Source organism: Ursus americanus, chromosome X (genome assembly GCF_024610735.1).
Source record: "Ursus americanus isolate L20-20 chromosome X, mUrsAme1.1.p, whole genome shotgun sequence".
NCBI classification, from domain to species: domain Eukaryota; kingdom Metazoa; phylum Chordata; class Mammalia; order Carnivora; family Ursidae; genus Ursus; species Ursus americanus.
The window spans coordinates 115263785-115280806 of NC_142164.1; the positions used below are offsets into that span (position 1 = coordinate 115263785).

At 43.1% G+C, this 17022-nt stretch overlaps 1 protein-coding gene across 3 annotated transcripts in view; it reads left to right on the forward strand.

Annotated features, from left to right (window-relative positions):
• MID1 (midline 1) overlaps positions 1 to 17022 on the forward strand; it is a 573199-nt gene that overhangs the window by 234641 nt on the left and 321536 nt on the right. Inside the window, exon 1 of one of the 3 annotated variants that reach the window (XM_087860135.1) lies at positions 4800 to 4954. The exons of the other annotated variants lie outside the window; for them this stretch is intronic. The gene's annotated coding sequence lies outside the window, so the exon portion shown is untranslated. Of the gene's footprint in view, positions 1 to 4799; positions 4955 to 17022 lie in introns of those variants that run through there. 3 annotated transcript variants of the gene reach the window in all.

Genomic DNA, 17022 nt, shown 5'->3' on the forward strand with positions numbered 1-17022 from the left:
AAATAGGATCCCTCTTGCCTTCTAGGCACTTGGAATCAATATGAGTACCTTGCCATTCTGGGACACTTCTTATAATGTAGAGAGAGCAGGGGTCTGCACAGTATAGCCTAATGTTGGCTGCCCAGTTTTGTCAATAAAGTTTTATTGGCACCCAGCCATGCACAATCATTTACACATTATCTGTGGCTGGTTTGGACCACAACAGCAGAGTTGAGTAGTTGTAGGAGGGAGACTTATGGATGGCAAAGTTGAAAATATTTACTGTCTGACCCTTTGCAGAAAAAGTTTGCTGACACCTGACCTAGGGTACTTAGTCTTTTGGAAATTTCTGCTTTTGCCTCTGAATTTGCTCTGATTTCTTATTTCTTAAACAAGGCTCTCCAGTGAGGAAGTGCTCTGAGAATTCCTATCTTCCAGTGCTTACGTGGTTAGTACCACCGTACCAAGGGCTTTACAAGTAAAAGTGCTAAGCTGTCAGTATATATTCAATTTACAGGCTTGTATTTGCTCATTATATTTTTCTACCATGTATTTTGTAGACCATTCATTCCAATCCTCTGTTTGTCCCTGTTGGACGTAAGCTTCTTCTTTAACGTCATTTCCCCCCCTACTCTTCAAGGTCATTTTGAATTATAATACAATCCTCTGAGGTGTTAGCTATCCAATTTGGCACCATCTGCAAATTAAATCAACTTGTCTTTTATTTCATCACTCAAGTAACTGATAGAAATATTAAGAAGAGTCTGCCTCAGGACATCCTTTTTAAATGTCACTGTTTCCCTCAAGGTTCAGCCAGAACCACTGATTAATCTGTGAGTCCAGCTTTAAGCAAGTGCTCCCATGGAAATTGGAGCTGGTCAGTAATTTCCAAACTTGAAATGCCAGTCCTTGTGCCATATGGGGTATTCAATATGCCTGCCTCCTTGATGCTTTCCTCCAGCCACATGGTTTGCCGTATCTGTCATGTCTTCATTCGTCATATATTCTAGCTCTCTCTCTTGCTTTGAAGTTAAGCAGGGCCAGTGGAGTTGCTGGGGCCAATGAGGGTAAGCGGAAGTTTAAGTGTCCCTTATGAAGTGAAGTTTTGAAAGGCAGTGCGTGATTCACCAAGTCCCTGTTTCCTGTCTCAGCAACCGTGGAAGTATGTGTTGAAAGGAACGTTCATGAGCCTGGGCTCCTGAGTGGCTATGAATAGGAGAGCCTTCCCTGTTGATCTGTGTAAACATGTGGCATGAGTGAGAAAAACACCTTTGCTGTTATAAGCCACTGAGATCTGGGGGTTCCTTGTTACCAGAGCATAACCTCACCCATCCTGCCTGATATAGCAGCATAACATTTTTCTAAAAAGCTCCCACTAAAGCTAAGGACCATGCTTTTTCGGTGTATCCTATCCTATTTGTATCCTTCACAGACCCTTATCTATAGTTCGTATCAATTAAGTGCTTATTGAATGGAAAGGAACGAAAACAGATTAGTAGCCTGATAATGGGCTATAGTATTATGCTTCTGCATCACTTCTTCGTATACAGAATTAATGATAAAAACAACTCTTTGTATATCCAGCTTCCCGAGCGTCTTTAAGATGTTTTGCAAGTGAATGCACCGGTCCTCCTCTGTTGTTCGAAGGACGGTTCATGATAGGACGGATGCATCAAGTTTTACCTTTCCCTGATATTTACCTTATTTGGCTCAGCCCAGGCCCACCGAGTCTAATCATGGTAAGGCCAGCCTCGGGCCAGGGAGAGCAGTCTGGACTGACTACAGTGAACGTGTTAGCTCGGGCATTTGTCTATTAATATTTCTATATTGATGTGGAACTCTGGTTCCACATTCTTGTGTTATGAGAAATCCAGGGAAATGTTAGGGTTTCACATTCCATAATATAGATGTGCGCAGCCTTTCCTTGAAGATCGTTAGCTGCATGATGGGGGAGACATGCCTAACTTGCTCGCGGCCATATTCCTAGGACCTTGAGGAATGCCTGCACCATGAGAAGCATCAATAAATTCATTGGGAACGATTGAAAACACCCATTAGGTACTTTCAGTCATCTGTGAGATGTGTAGCCATTGTTTCCACTTTGGAGGTGAGGCTTCAAAACATTACCCAAGGTCACATGACCAACACATGAAACCAGCATGACTCAAAGACATTTGCACTTCCTTGGGTAGCGTGGTACCCCCAGGGTGCGGTAGACATAGCAAGCATTCTAGAGTCTGATGGACTGAGGTTGGAATTGTAGCCTACCTACTCATTAGTCGTATGCCATTGGGAATTTCCGAAATCTGTCCCCTGATGTTTTCCTTAAGCCACTAGGATATTCTCTCCCCTTCAAGTAGGTCTTGTATTTTATTTAGTTTCCCGTAAGTGCTATTTTTTTGGCCCAGTGTAATTATTCAGCTGTACGCACTCTCTCATTGGGGGCTTCTATGGTTAGGTTGAATTCATGCTGCCTCAGTGACCCAGCCTTTCCCAAACCATTCCTTGAGGCGTCCAAAATGGATTTAGCAGAGGGTTATATTCCTTCTTTGAAATATGCTACTTTGAGATCCAAATTCCATTTGACCTTCGAATTCAATAATTATATCCTAAGATATTTTGTGTTTAAAACCGAAATGATTGTTTGCTTAGAATTGTAAGAACAAATTTGGAGGCCAGCTTAAGGCACTTAAAGGTTTAGCCTGCCCTGGGAAAAAAAATGCATTCTTTGTCTTGCATCAACATGTTAATAAAGTCTAAAGTTCCTGCGTAAACAGAACTTGCTTCAGCGGGAATTATGAGAACATAAAGGGTGCAGGATCATAAATGGACTCTAGTAGTGAAAGCCGTTTACCTAGCATGGTACACAGAGTTTTATTTAAGATTAATGAAAACCCAATAAGTAAAAAACCCTAATATTCCTGCCAGTGGGGGAGTCGAGATGAGTCTTAACTTGATGCCATAGAAATGTGTGTACTGCGAACAGAAAAATGTGTGCAATATTTGCAGTTATACCTTCATAATATTTTATAACCCAAATTCATATTCAATAAAAATATACTTCCTATCTCATTTTATGATCTTTCTGGAGTCATTTTAGCTGTAAGTTATGACTATAGAAAGAGTATTTTAATCAGTTTGTATATTGCATTTAAACTCTCTGGACATAACGATTATTAAAAATTATATTTGAACATGGAAAACTGCCATTTTAATGTTCTTCTGTCCCTTCAAGTCGATTCTATTTTTGGAAATTTTACCAGAGTTAAATTCTAGAAGATCTGGGATTTGGGATCTGCCACCAGCTGATCGTGAGACTTTAGAGCACTCACTCTATCTCTGCGAGTTAGTTTTGTTATCATAAAAAGGAAATAATAACGCACATGCTTCGTAGCGTTCCTGTGGAGATATGAAGAGAAGCTGTATGCAAAAGTCTTTGCCCGGTGTAAAATGCTATTCAAAGATTAGTCGCCCGTCCTGACGGTGTGATTTTTGCACTCTACTGCTCTTAGCACAAGCTTTTTTTCTTCTTTCTTCTTTCTTCTTTCTTCTTCTTTTCCTCACAATTTTCAAGAGTTTATTTGAGCGAAAGCGGATTGGAATCAGGCAGTGCTAGGAGCGCTCCCCCCCCCCACCGAAACTCTTGACGATTGGTTTGTGCTGGTGCTGGCTTAGGTATGTAAACATTCTCTCCCCTTTCCTGAGCAGGGGCCCAAAACACAGCACTGAGCTATTTTTACAAAGATTGACACCATCCAAGGAGCAGTCACCCAGTGGATGAAACAGGAACGAATGATTCATTTGAAGATAGGTTTTATTTAGTGTGCAGTCTTCACCTCCAGCACCCGGTATCGGGAAGTCTTGGGTCTCTACCGAGTCACAGGAAGACTGCAGTGGAATTGGTTAGACTTGAAAAGAATTATTACTTTACTTGGTGGTAGATAAATGTGGGGGGGAAGAGCCGATTATTAGGCCATTGCCATGTTACATACTTACATTTAAAAACTATGTTTGGAGCCCAGAGTTAGGCCTTGCAGGAGTTCTTTCTTAAGTCCAGGAAGCTGTTTAAAAAAATTTTCCGTGTAATTATGCAAATTCACATGTCTTCGATTTCCTTCCTGAAACCATCAAATAACACTTCAGTATGTGGGCTCAGGAGGGTTATTATGGAGAATAAATAGATGTCATTATGTGTCATTTTGCCCATCAAAAAATACAGTAGCAATTACCGCCTTGTAAAGGGAGTAAACTGAAAATGATCATATTGCATTATCTACTAAGGGCCTGGAAAAGTTGAATAACTATTCGTTACTATGCTCACATAAGGCATTTGAGCCTTATTTAATGGAAGTTTATTCACATTCTCTTCTATCACATCTTCTGTGCACTTCTTTGAAAATCACTTCAAGACAGGTTATCCTAGTTTTAAAAACACTGTAGGCAAAGGATAGCGTCCTCTACTTTGGTTTTGCTCCCTACTGTGCCTTCGGATAATACGAGGTTGGTCACAGCTCCTGATACAAAGTACTAGCTATTGACTCGCAGTTCTCCTAGAAGGGCCAATTTCACAGACTGCTGGGATAAAGATGATTTTAATTAAATCGCACAAATCCCTTTGTGCTGCAGCCAAACCCTGCACGGGCTGACGGACTCTGAGCCATTCTGGCATGGATAGAGTTAACCAGGTTACCGGGATTCCTAGTTAACTTCTTTCACCAGGAATGCAATTCATGTTTACCTATATAAGGAAACCTGTTAGGCTGACCTGAGTTTGGCAGATTTTTGCGTTGACTGGGAGGCGTGTAAGCACACAGCCTGGAAAGGGGAGTGATTCGGAGCTGGACAGAGCAAGCTTCCTGAACGCCCCAGCCATTCAGCTGATCCGAGGCAGCCTGCTTGGAGGACCTACAGGTTTGTCTCTTCCAGATCACAGCTGAGGAACAAAAACCCCGTCCTGGGAAAAATGGGGAAGCCGGTGAGTCTTACCGATCTCTCTCTGCTTTGCTTCAGCTCAGTGGCATGTCCCGCGGCTCTCACCCAGGAAGCAAAGGGAGAGGCGTAGCTCAGCCTCCAACCCCACAGCTCCTTCCCGAACCAACACAATGCTCCGCAAATACCTCCAGACAACTTTTCCTGCCTGTTTTATACACCAGGAATTCACAGAGGCCATGGTTTTAGCGCGTTAGGCATGCCAGAGAGTGTTTTTACTAGCCCAGAGTTTGTAGACCCTCGTGATGAGCAAACTTTCTCATCTTTGTTGCACTCTGAAACAGTGGAAATGAGCCTTGGGGTGCTTTGTGAGGAGGCTGAGTCCCCAAGGAAGTAATAGTAAATCTAAGTGGGTTCTTAAAACCACAGGCGGTGTGATATTCCGCAGAAGTGCAATTTGTCACTGAAAAGGCAGTCTGAAGGTATCGTTTTTCACCCATGCAGCAGCAGAATCCTTGCATCCTGCACATGTAATAAAGGACACCTTCTGAGACACTGAGGAAAGAAAGAAGCCGGGCTGGGCTCTTTGTTCTAGACAATGTAAAGATCACTCGTGCATTTTGACAAGTAGCGTATGTCTATTTATATATAAGGCGAGAACGATGAATAAGAGCTTGATGTCAAAGGCATTGCGGTCGATTGAGAATTTGGCTGTGCTCTATATGTATACAAAAATATCAGTCTGAATGCAATTAAACATGGAAATGTGAAAGTGTTTACCAGACTTTTCAGGGCAATCGTAGTTAGACTTGGGAACAGCCAATTATAAGAGGCAACCGAGAAAGAAGAAAAAACTATTCCAACTGAGTTCTGGGGCATAGGTAAAACTTTGGAAAAGAGAGTCGATTTCTTAGAGTAGAGCTGTCAAAAGTGATCTGGAATCAGGAATTGTTTTTTTATTTGGAAGTATTTTTTAATTTTTTCATGCCAAGGGGTTTTTCTTAATTGAGTTAGCTGGGATGATTGTCTTGGAATGATCTGACTGCTCATCTATCAAAGAAATATTGTCGTTTCCTGTCCTGCCCAGCGACTTAATCCTAAGAGTTTGGGGAACAGGACTGGGCTACTGAATGCAGCAAGTGGCACGAGGACCCGGTTTCCGATTCCTCGGATTCGGAAATTGACCTCCAGAAAAGCCATCAGCGCAAACAAACACATTTAATAGGCTGACCACTTGTTTAAAAATTGCAAGCGATCGTCCATCCTCTGCTGGGACTACTGATTTAATGCAGGGATTGGCGGCTGCCTACTCATAAAAACAAAAGCTATGGCCAATTTTGTTTAGGGCCCTTGACTTGAAAAAGCGTAACTATTCCCGGTAACATGGTGTCAATGAAACCCGCTCACCTCGAGGAGAGCGAAACCTAGAAAGGGGCACGCGTGATACAGTAGACGTTTTAGTAAATAAAGTTCTCAATAGCAAAAGCCGCAGAACTGAGAAGACTTGTGCAGACTTTTTCGAGCCAGTTACCTCAGTGCTGCTCAGAAAACCAGAAGTCTTGATATTGCATTGCTTTCAACGGGAATCAGTAACCCAGGAGACAAAAAAACACTATTGGAAAATATATGGTTAATAACAGATGTTTATATCGGATTGTCTCACCCCGCCGATGAGATGGCCCCAGGCCAAATCAGCCAGCGTGTCCGCTGTTTTTCCTGTGAGTTAATATGTACACAGTTATTATATGCTAATTTCATCAACAGCCAAGGGAATATATAAGCAGAAAGATAGATAAGTCTCCTGGGGTGGGCAGGGCCTCAGGTAAAGGGCGGAATTTTGAATCTCATGTCTAGAGTCCTCCTTGCCACTGACCCACGAATTACTGCAGACAACGGGGGGGGGGGGGGGTGGCGCTGACTCCACAACCTACTGATCCTTGGCTCCTCAGCAGCTCATTTGGGGGCAATGAGAGTGATTATTGTATTTAACACCTTGGTGTCAATAGAGTTGCAGGAGGGTTCTTCTTGAAGATGACAGTTATTTCAGTGTCCGAGTGAGTGGGATGCCGTATTGTCGCATTGGCCTTTTGTGTAGAGGGTACAACCGTTCGGCTGCCTCTTTAGATCTGGGGGACATTAGGAGGTATCTTGGTTAAAGGAGATTGAAACCTACTGGGGGGAGAAAAGGACAAAGAGAAACAGGTCTTCTCAAGCCTTACCATGCTCATTTGCTAGTGTGTGTTGTGAGTCTCCAAACAAGTGTAGCATGTGAAGTATGGTTGGCTGCAGACGGGCCCGATGGCTTTGTTTATTTTGGCTGATCAGCCTCATGAATATTCTTTCAGACAAAGTTTCCCAGTGGCTGGGCCACAGAGCACTGGTAGACAACGAATGGGTCACAGACCTGCCCAGATGTTGGTCTCTCTTGTCATCGAGGCCATGGAGACGTGCCCGGGCTGGGTGTATCCCCCTGAAGGTTATCTCTGGGCCACGCGGCTTCCCCAGTTTGCCCCAGTGCATCGTGAAGATAGGATCCATTTCTGTATCTCTCATGATGTGCGACAGTTAGGAAGCTGTCTGACAATCCAGTCCCAGAATATAGATCGAGCAAGTCAAAATTCCACTACACTCTGTTAACCTAGGCCTTGGGGCTAAATATGAAGGAAAATATCTTAACTTTAATTGTCTATCGTGCTGTGGAGGGGATGTCAAGGCCCTCTATATGTTACCCAGCTTGCCCTCTCCATTCCATAAAGAATTTAAAGAGCTGTTTCTGCGCGCGCGTGCATGCGTGTGTGTGTGTGTGTGTGTGTGTGTGTGTGTTGTTCTATTCTTAAAGATCTCCTACAAAACTGATGACAAAGTGTTTCCTCATGGGATCCTTTCTAACATTTCGTCCTGGTTTACACTTCCCTTTCTCAAACTGCTATCAGGGTTTGTTTGGCTAGGATTCTGCTGCTGCCAGTGTGGCCTAGTCCAGAGGCAATGACATAAAAGAACCCGGTTTCAAAAGTTATTTATTAAATGTAAATTCCTTCCTTGGACACTGTACCAGATTTGTACACAGCATTCCTATCCCTGGTGAACTTTCTCTGGCTTTCTCTGCCTACCATTTGACATCAATTACCTTTTCAAAAACATTTCGCGTTATTAATTCCTGTTACTTTCATTCAGCAAATATTTATTGAGTGCCTTTTGAAGTCCTATGCTAAGTACTCTGGAAGAGAAGCGGGAATATAAGAGACAGATGAATTTAAACCAAATCTTCATGCCACCGATAGCATTTCTGCCAAGAGAAATCTCATTGCCTCTTGAGTGTGCAGCATATGAAATATGAGTTGTTACAAACTTACTTGACCACTTATTTTTTTTCTCTGATCATCCTGAGGGACTTTCTTTAAGTCAGAGCTTCCCAACTGGTGGGCATAAACCGGGTAACGCACAGGTCATGATGTTCATGCGTTCAGTGACCAGATGATTTCCATGTTGGAACATGTCAGGTGCCAATGAACTTAGTTGTACTTACAGAAGAAAGATGCCACTTTACTCCCTGCAGAGCATCTGTAAATGGCAGAGAGCTGGATGATGCCTCTTTATATTTTGTTAATGAAATTTTTAAGACCACACTTTCTTGGGGGCTGTCGGGGATTCCTGGGGCACCGCACGAAGAAGAGGTATTTTCAGCATACTGAGTAACTCAAGAGCTTTGATATTGGTTTTTAACCACTGGAAATTATTAAGGTTCAAGTTCCAGTGACAATTCTCATGAAGCAGACGAAAGCAGCTGCTGTTACTTCTAAGGTTGTATATATAAGGCTTAGGACTAGGGAGCATGAATTAATAACTGGTTTGTGTCAGTAGGATTCTCCAGGTATCTAGGGCATTGGCAAAACCAATTTAAAATATATTTATATTTGAAGAAAGGTTAGCTGGTGAGGTGATAGACAAGACTAGGGTTTCTAGTTAAATGTAAAAGTACATTTCCATATTTTAATTAATTGCTTGCAATCACATAGAGTAGAATCTTCCGTGAGTGAACCTTTCAGAGAAATTAAGTTACTTTATATATCATTGCCAAGGGTTCAGTTAATTTTATTTTTTATTTAAAAGGAAAATAAAAATGGATAGCAGTGCTCTGTGGAATGTAGCATTTTCCAGTATGCGTGGTGCTTAACAGTGGGATCTGCATAAAGAATGGCTCTTACTGGACGTCATCGTGCGTTCACTCTCCTGTGAATTGCCCTTCACTTGTCTAAACTGGAGACAGAAATGAAATTAAGCAGAACCTCCTCAATTTGACAGTTTGAGTTTTAACACGTGACAGAACTGGAATTTTGGTTAAAGAGCTTAAGCCAGGAAATGCTGCGTTATTTATAGGTATTGTTCTGCAACGGAGGCCTTTGGTTATTCGAACCAAAATTATTTTCCCCCCTGAATATCTAATTGTGCCGTTATTTGGATCTGTGCTGACGCACTCATCATGTGTTGCCTCGGGGAACGGAACAGTGTATAAACTCTGGAGAAGGGATAACAAGTTTACTCAAACTGATATACTTGCCTTAAAGTTAAGAAACAAAGCAGTGGATGGTGGGTTTGGCCAAGTAAGTCATCTTCAACTTCTCTGGGATTCGGTTTTCCTCATCTATCAATGGAGACACAAATACGCGAGTCACTGGACAGTTGTTGAGTGTGGAAAACGGTCGCGTCTGTGGAAGCACCTCGCGCAATGCTGGGCATGAGGCCAATTGATAAGTATTAGTTGGATCCTAAATGGATGTCTTCAAGTAAACAAGGGATTGAAGAAGGAGAAGTACACACACACTGGTGGCCTGTATGTAGTTTTGCCCACTCGGTGACTTAAAATTTGCCTTTCAGTGAAGCGTGATATGCATTCTAATGTCTTGTTCCAGGTTCTGTTTGCTTATTTGAGTTCCTGCTTGTCCCCTGTAGGCTTTTGTGTTCGGGACCCTTGTTTTCAAGTCTTCCGCCTTCTGTAGCAATCTATGTTATCTCAAACATAAGCTTCCTCCTTTTAAGGTGTTTTCCCAAAAGTAACACGTTTTTATAAACAAAACAGAAATACTCACTTCGTACTTACTAATTTGACAGCTTGAAAGCTTTTCCAACAGCAGTGGTGGGAGACTGGGCTAGTGAATCCATTGATAAAAACCTCTCGTTTTATTAACAACAAGTTAGAACATTTCCCTGGCTTCAGTTCGTAACAACAGTTCTCCAGGGGTCTTGAGGATGGATGCCTCTAAAGGTGTTATGTCCCCAAAGTTACCCCCAGACCCCACTCTCTTTCTCCCACTCCCCACCTACCACATCCCTTTGCTTTTTGGTACAAACTCAAAGATAGTGGAGAAGCTCTCTCAAAAGAAATGGTGTATTTGGGCACAAAGCATGGTAGCATGGTGCAGAAAAGCACACACACGACGACGACTCCAACTGAAAAGTAACTTAGAGAAGTTGAAGTCTTAAAAAGTTTATCTTGCCTATATTTTCCATTTATGTGTGTACAGGAGGAACATATGATTCAAAAAAAATATCGGGTCTAGGGGCGCCTGGGTGGCGCAGTCGTTAAGCGTCTGCCTTCGGCTCAGGGCGTGATCCCGGCGTTATGGGATCGAGCCCCACATCAGGCTCCTCTGCTGGGAGCCTGCTTCTTCCTCTCCCACTCCCCCTGCTTGTGTTCCCTCTCTCGCTGGCTGTCTCTATCTCTGTCAAATAAATAAATAAAATCTTTAAAAAAACAAAAAAACAAAAAAAAATATCGGGTCTAAATAAGCGTAAAAGAACTCTTTGGATAAACTTAGCCTAAAATATTTAAATGCTAAGAAAACATTGGCTTATGGTCTAATTGGAAGAATTTTTTTTTCTTAGTGTTATATCTTATCTCAAGTTCAGTGAAAGTAAGCCAGAAATAGGGGTTCTATACTTTTTTAATTTTTATTTTAATTTCATTTAGTTAACACACAGTGTTATATTAGTTTCAGGTGTACAATATAATAATTCAACACTTCCATACATCACCCAGTGCTAGTCACGACAGAGATCTACATTTTGATTAAGCCACTGCTGTGGACTGAATTGTGTAGTCCTTTCTGCTCCCAGAACTATATTCCTTCCTCAAATGGTCCTACCTGGGAATGGACTTGTCCATTCACACCCCCAGGAATATCCACCAAGTTACTACACTTCTCAGTGAGCTAATTACTTAACCTTTCTCACACATGTCCACAAATGCATTAAGAACCAGCATGCTTCGTGGATTCCATAGATCTCCTGGGTATCTGTCCAGATAACTTCCCTCCAGTCCCACCTGAGCCCTGAAAGGATCTTCCTCTGGCCTGGGGGAAACCCTTCCTCCTTTCCATTTCTTTGATAGGCTTTGCCAGGCATGTAACTTCTCTTCTCTCAGTGCGTCTTATTTCAAAAAATGTCTAGAACTCAACAGAAGTGAAAACAGTATGAACTTCTATGACCAAGAAAGTTCATGGGCAGGCAAGACAATTATATCATGACTGCAGCCTAGGCAGCAACCTGTGTAGGATGCATCCCAATATCGGCTATGCAAAACTAGGGAGAATTTCCCCGAGGACTCATGAAATACAGTGTAACGCCCCCATCCCACAGGGATGCCTAAAATCTTGGCATCAGAGCATGATTTCATTATCTTTTAAGGCGTCAAGAGTGTCCTAGTAGAAACTAATGGCTCTAGAGAGAGCAACACCTATAGTCACCATGTTTACTGCTCTGGCATGGGTTTCTTTCCAATTAAAACCAAGTAAGGGAACGAGATCCCATGAAAGTGGGACAAGCAGTGGGTTAGAGATGGAAAGAGGACAGGAAAAGAGAAAAACAAAAAGGAAAAGCTCACCATCCATTCAACAATACTTATCAAATTCCTGCTCTGAACCAGGCATCACCCTACACACTCAGACTAAAGTAGAGCCTGCGCCCAACGAGATAACAGTCTAGTGGAGGAGGCGAACATTGATGCAATGTCCCACAAACAAGATGCGCCCGTAACAAAAGCTGTGAAGTGTAGCTGTATATTGCCGTGAGATTGTCCTGGGGGGCTTCAGCTAATCGGGAAGGAAGTCAGAGAAAGCTTCCCCAGGAGAGGGTTGCTTATACTGAGAGCTAGTAGGAAACGATGTGAGTCAATGTACTTGGAGGGGTAAGAAATGGCCAGACTGCATTAGGGAGTTTTCAACAAGGAATGTCATTTATCTTTTGGAAAGGCCAGGTGGGCGGCCACACAGAGAAGAGATCATTGGAGTGTCAGAATGAATGTGGGTGAACCAAACAGGAGCCTACAAGAGGGGTCCAGGGAAATGTGATGTCTACTCTTTCTAATATCGTGGCCGTAGAGATGAAGGGAAGTGGATGGATTTTAGTTCTGTTTCCGAGGTGAAAGAGACAGGAGTGGCAATGAATGGGACATGGGTGATGGGGAGGGACCGGGAGGTGTCAAGGCAGACTCCCAGGAAGTTTGTTCTAACTAGAGGGATAGCAGGGTCATTAATGACTTAGGGAACAATAAAGTTGGCCTGGTTAGGAGGTAGGAGGGGAATCATTTGTAGCCTGCTTGAGTGGAAAATGCACCAGCTTTGGCTGAAAGTATGGCTGTGGGTTTAAGTCCTGGCTCCTCCATTTACTGGCTGGGTGATGCAAAGTTTCTCTGAGCCTCAGTTCTTCCCATCTGGAAAAAAGGCCATAAACACCCACCTCACAGGGTTGCTGGGACAATCAAAAGAACTTCATATATGGTCAAAGGTCCTACATACATGAGTTACTCTTATTACTCCACAAATTCACCAGCAATGAAGCCTAGAGGAGGAAGGAGTGTTTTTAATAACTTCCTGGGGGGAGGGGTTGGTGAGGGAGTTAGGGTGGTGTGTGAGAATCTGGACAGCTGAGATCCCAACACGTGGTAAGTTTCCCGAAGTGAAGTTTTCTCTTGGTTGATAATGTACAGGACAGCTATTCACTTCAGTTGTCTGGGGACTGCCTTCTGATTTCCTCCCAACCCCCTCTCCTCCTCTCCCTCAGCCTGGATTAAGGGATACCATATAGGAACAAGCTACATTACTTTTCTCAGCTGAGATCCCTTATCACTTGTAAGAGGACTATAGGATTTAGGAAAATGTAACCCGAGAGTTTGCACTAACAGATGAGCACACTCGATTAACTTCACACTCCCTGTAGTGTTTGGGTGAAGGTTTTACCATGCTGTTTTTCTAGCATCAACTTAGCGAGAGCCTTTTATATGACATGTGTAATTCCACTGCCCTTGAGTGACCTCAGCGAATTCCTTTCTGGCTTCCAAACGTGCTCTCATTAAAGGGAGCCATTAGGCAGTGAAGCTGCAGCCATCGGGTTAGGAAAACCTTGTAATGGGCAGGTGAAGGGGAGGAGGGGGTTAAGCCCTGTGGAATCCAGGTCTTAGCTTCCCTCCCTGCAGGTGTTCTGGAATTGTAGGATCCAATTCACTACCAAAATTCTCCTCCGACTGCCTTGTTCCGTTTCTTTCCCTTTGTTCCTGAGACACACTCTTAAGTCTCTTTACTTGAGAGCTACATTCCTCTCTCAGTGAATTTTCAAGAAGTTGAAGTTTCCCACCAAGATCATTCAGTTATTTTTCCATGCAAGAAATACTCATTTTAATACAGAAAAACGTGTGGGAGAGACTGAGAGGCTATCCATTTTGCCGTTTCACTTGTGTCATGTTTGGGTGGCAGACGGTGAATACGTTTGTACGGACTTTCAGGTAACCAGCTTGCTTCTCCATCTGGATACTTGAGATTCGACCATATACACCCAGACTGGGAGCTGCGCGTGTGGGAGGTGTGGGGAAGGAAGTGGAGTGGAAGCTGTGATCTGAAATAGAAGTCTTAGACACGTTTTTAAGAGCTTCCTCTTCCCACTACCTTCCCCTGCCTTCATATTTCTTTTTCTATGTGACCCACTTCGGTACAAATACATCCCAAGATATAAGTTTAAAAAGGCAATTCTAAATCTGAATTGTATCTCCAGAGGGGCTGCCATTTCACTTCGTAAAGACTCACTTGGCGTTTGTTGTGCTGAGTTCAAGGCGGGAGCATTCCATAAGAAACTTGCAATTAGCATGTGCAAGAGTAGTCACTCAGCATCTGGAGGGTTTAGAATTCACAGCACAGCATCGGCATCGGGAAGCCAGAGCTAGACAGGGTCACAGCAGAGAAAGAGTTTGCTTTAACCATGAATGTAGTTACCTGCCAATAAATAATTTGCCAATAGTTCAGAGATAACGAAGGAACCTGGTAGAATGATCCCGGATGAAGGTCACAGCAAAGAGAAAACACATCAAACATTATAATGAATGAAAAATGGTGAGAACTTCTGTTTCCAGGCCCCCAAATAAAGTTCTTGCAAAGATAAAGATGTGAGCTTTGCACACCATCAGGCCTTCTGGGCTGTTTATCCTGCTCAGAAAGACTGAAAATGGGGAGGAGGAAGGCCTCTGCCAACAGATTGTAGGTCATAAATTAGTTAATAAAATCTGTCCTGTGTTATCTCTGCAACAGCCTATTTTATATATACTTGTCCATTTGATTTATTTGTTTCTCTGCTTACTCCAGGCTGTATTTTGGTAGCGTAAGTCAATATATGAGTTTTAGATTACACAAAAGTTTATTTATAAATGACCTGCCTTCTGTGGAGAAAATAGCAGTGATGTGTGTGTGTGTGTGTGTGTGTGTGTGTGTGTGTGTGTGTGTCAGTGTGTTGTATATAACTTATTGCTGCTGATCAGGAATCTCAAAGTTAACTTTAGATTTCAATATATAATACTAGTGATTCCAATTAAACATATATATTGTTATCTGCCAAAATATATTTATTTTTATCATCAACTTAATTTTTATTGCTGCTTCCGAGAACTTTTCAGGGCTAATAGAGTTCTAGTAAATTATTTCCATTTAGGAGTGTGAGTACATCCAGTTCTCCTTTTATGTCCTAGAGTCACTATCAATGCTAAAGCAACACTGTATGTATCTATGTACATTTCTATGTATATTACACATATGTACATGTATGTGTCCCTTTGAAAGCTTCTCTGTATTAAGGAGGGTAAGCTGTAGCCATTGATACTGATTTTTTTCGAAGTCAGATAAGAGATACAAAGAAGAAAATGTCACAATTTTTTAAGACCAAGTTAATTATTTAGAAGATAAGTGGAAGTCCAAAGAGGTGGTGTGGGGGAGGGGGCTGGGGATGGGGGTGGGGGGGGGAAGAACAGGAAAAAGAGAAAAGGAAAGAAAAGAGAAGCAGGAGATGAGAGAGGAAGGGAGATCCCAAAGCAACAAAAATCTCCTCCCCCTTCCCCATCCAAGCCCACTGTCCCTGTGTAGACAAAAGCCCAGGAGACAAATGCTGGAGGACTAAGGGATCAAGAAAAGAAGAGGCAAGAGGCAAATTGCTAGAAAGTGCCCGAGACTGAGAAAGAGAACAAAAGAAAGGGTGAGAACAAAACAGCAGGGCAAATGCTTGCACCGTGTGAGCAGATGAGCCAAAAGGAAACATGGAAGAAAGTAGGAAGCGAGGAGGTCATGTGAAACACTCGGAAGCGTGGAATGAGACAGAAATGGTCACTGCACTTGAGTGGGTGGACGGTGGAGAGGACGCTGTTCTCTAGGTGTCTTGATGAAAGGAAGGCTAGACAGCACAGAAACGAAGGTGGGCAAGAAGACAGCAAGAGGAAGGCCAGAACAAGGCGAAGGGGGCACCTTTAGCCCCCGTGAGAAGACAGCCAGCCAAGCGCTAGGTCCCAGAGCGTGTTCACGTGGTCATGCCCTGGGGGGAAAAGGGTTCATCCCGGTGAAACTGACCCCCGGAGATGACATGGCTGGTCTCATCTTTGTAATTGGTCCTATGCTGCGATAGGAGTGTGAATGCAATTTACTTTGTAAATGTCCCCACTCAGTAAGAGCGGTGTAGCAGGAACCCCAGTGTTCCCAGCCGTGAGGTGCTCCAGAGGAGGTTGCCTATTCCTGATCTAACAAACGATTATTCTGGGGCAGTGAATGATAGCTTGCTGGCCTGAAGAGTTAATCCTCCAGATGCCTTCCATACTCCCAGGAGTCATTTATTGAGCCAGCAGTACCTGACTTAATAGTTATTAAACACTTTGAATCTCGGAAGGCGAGTGGGAGGGAGAGGCTGTTGTATCTGAATCCACGTCCACTGCCAGGTCTCACCCGAGTACCCAGTGCTTGACTCTGTAACTGCCAGGCTTAGAGCCTGCACGTGAAGTTCGCAATCCAGTCTCCTGTGGGGTTGGACTTGCTCGTTTATTTTTACTGTGATTTCGCTCATAATAACTTATGTTTGCAATTCAGCAACCCGAGGAATTGTTTTTATGGCAAGTTCGGAACTTAGAGTCAATCACACATTTCAAGGCCCAGTTCGGGAAACGAGTTTGACGCAGTATGTTGACAGTGAATTATTAATTCTTACCTGCAGCAGGGAATGATACTCAGAGGGGTCGGGGAAAGCTTACCGGTTGTTGACTCAAAGTGATGCGGCTGCATTTAAAAGTCCAGTGGGCAGTTCGGAAGATGGCACGCTTTACTTTGATACCGTGCCATTGCACCTCCATTAGTGCCCTGGTTAGAATGCAAGCATGTGCTTGCTTTTATTGCCCATGTGTTACTTAAGATGGTCTGTTTCTTTATGACGTGAATCACTGGAATCAAGTGTCTTTTAGTGTTTCCCTGCAATGATCCCTCTCTACAATTGTTTAATAGATAATTGGCCCTTTAGGTACACAACAAATTCTACAGATCACATTTTCTACCTTCCTGACCTTTTACAAGGATGACATTGTGACGGAAGTACCCGGACCTGTGGTGGAATTTGTTGTCTTTGGGGGCTGTGTGAATCGTAGGTCCACTCAGCATGTCAGGTCAAAGGAAACCTCACATTTCCATTTACTGAATGGGGGACAGTCAGACTGCTGATTTTTCCCAGTAACCATAGCTTTGTGGATTTGCCCTGCAAGGGTTTGCTGTTTCCTTCCCTGTGTATTTACCTTACCCTGGTCACTGCTGGGCGATCTGTTTGCCCTGC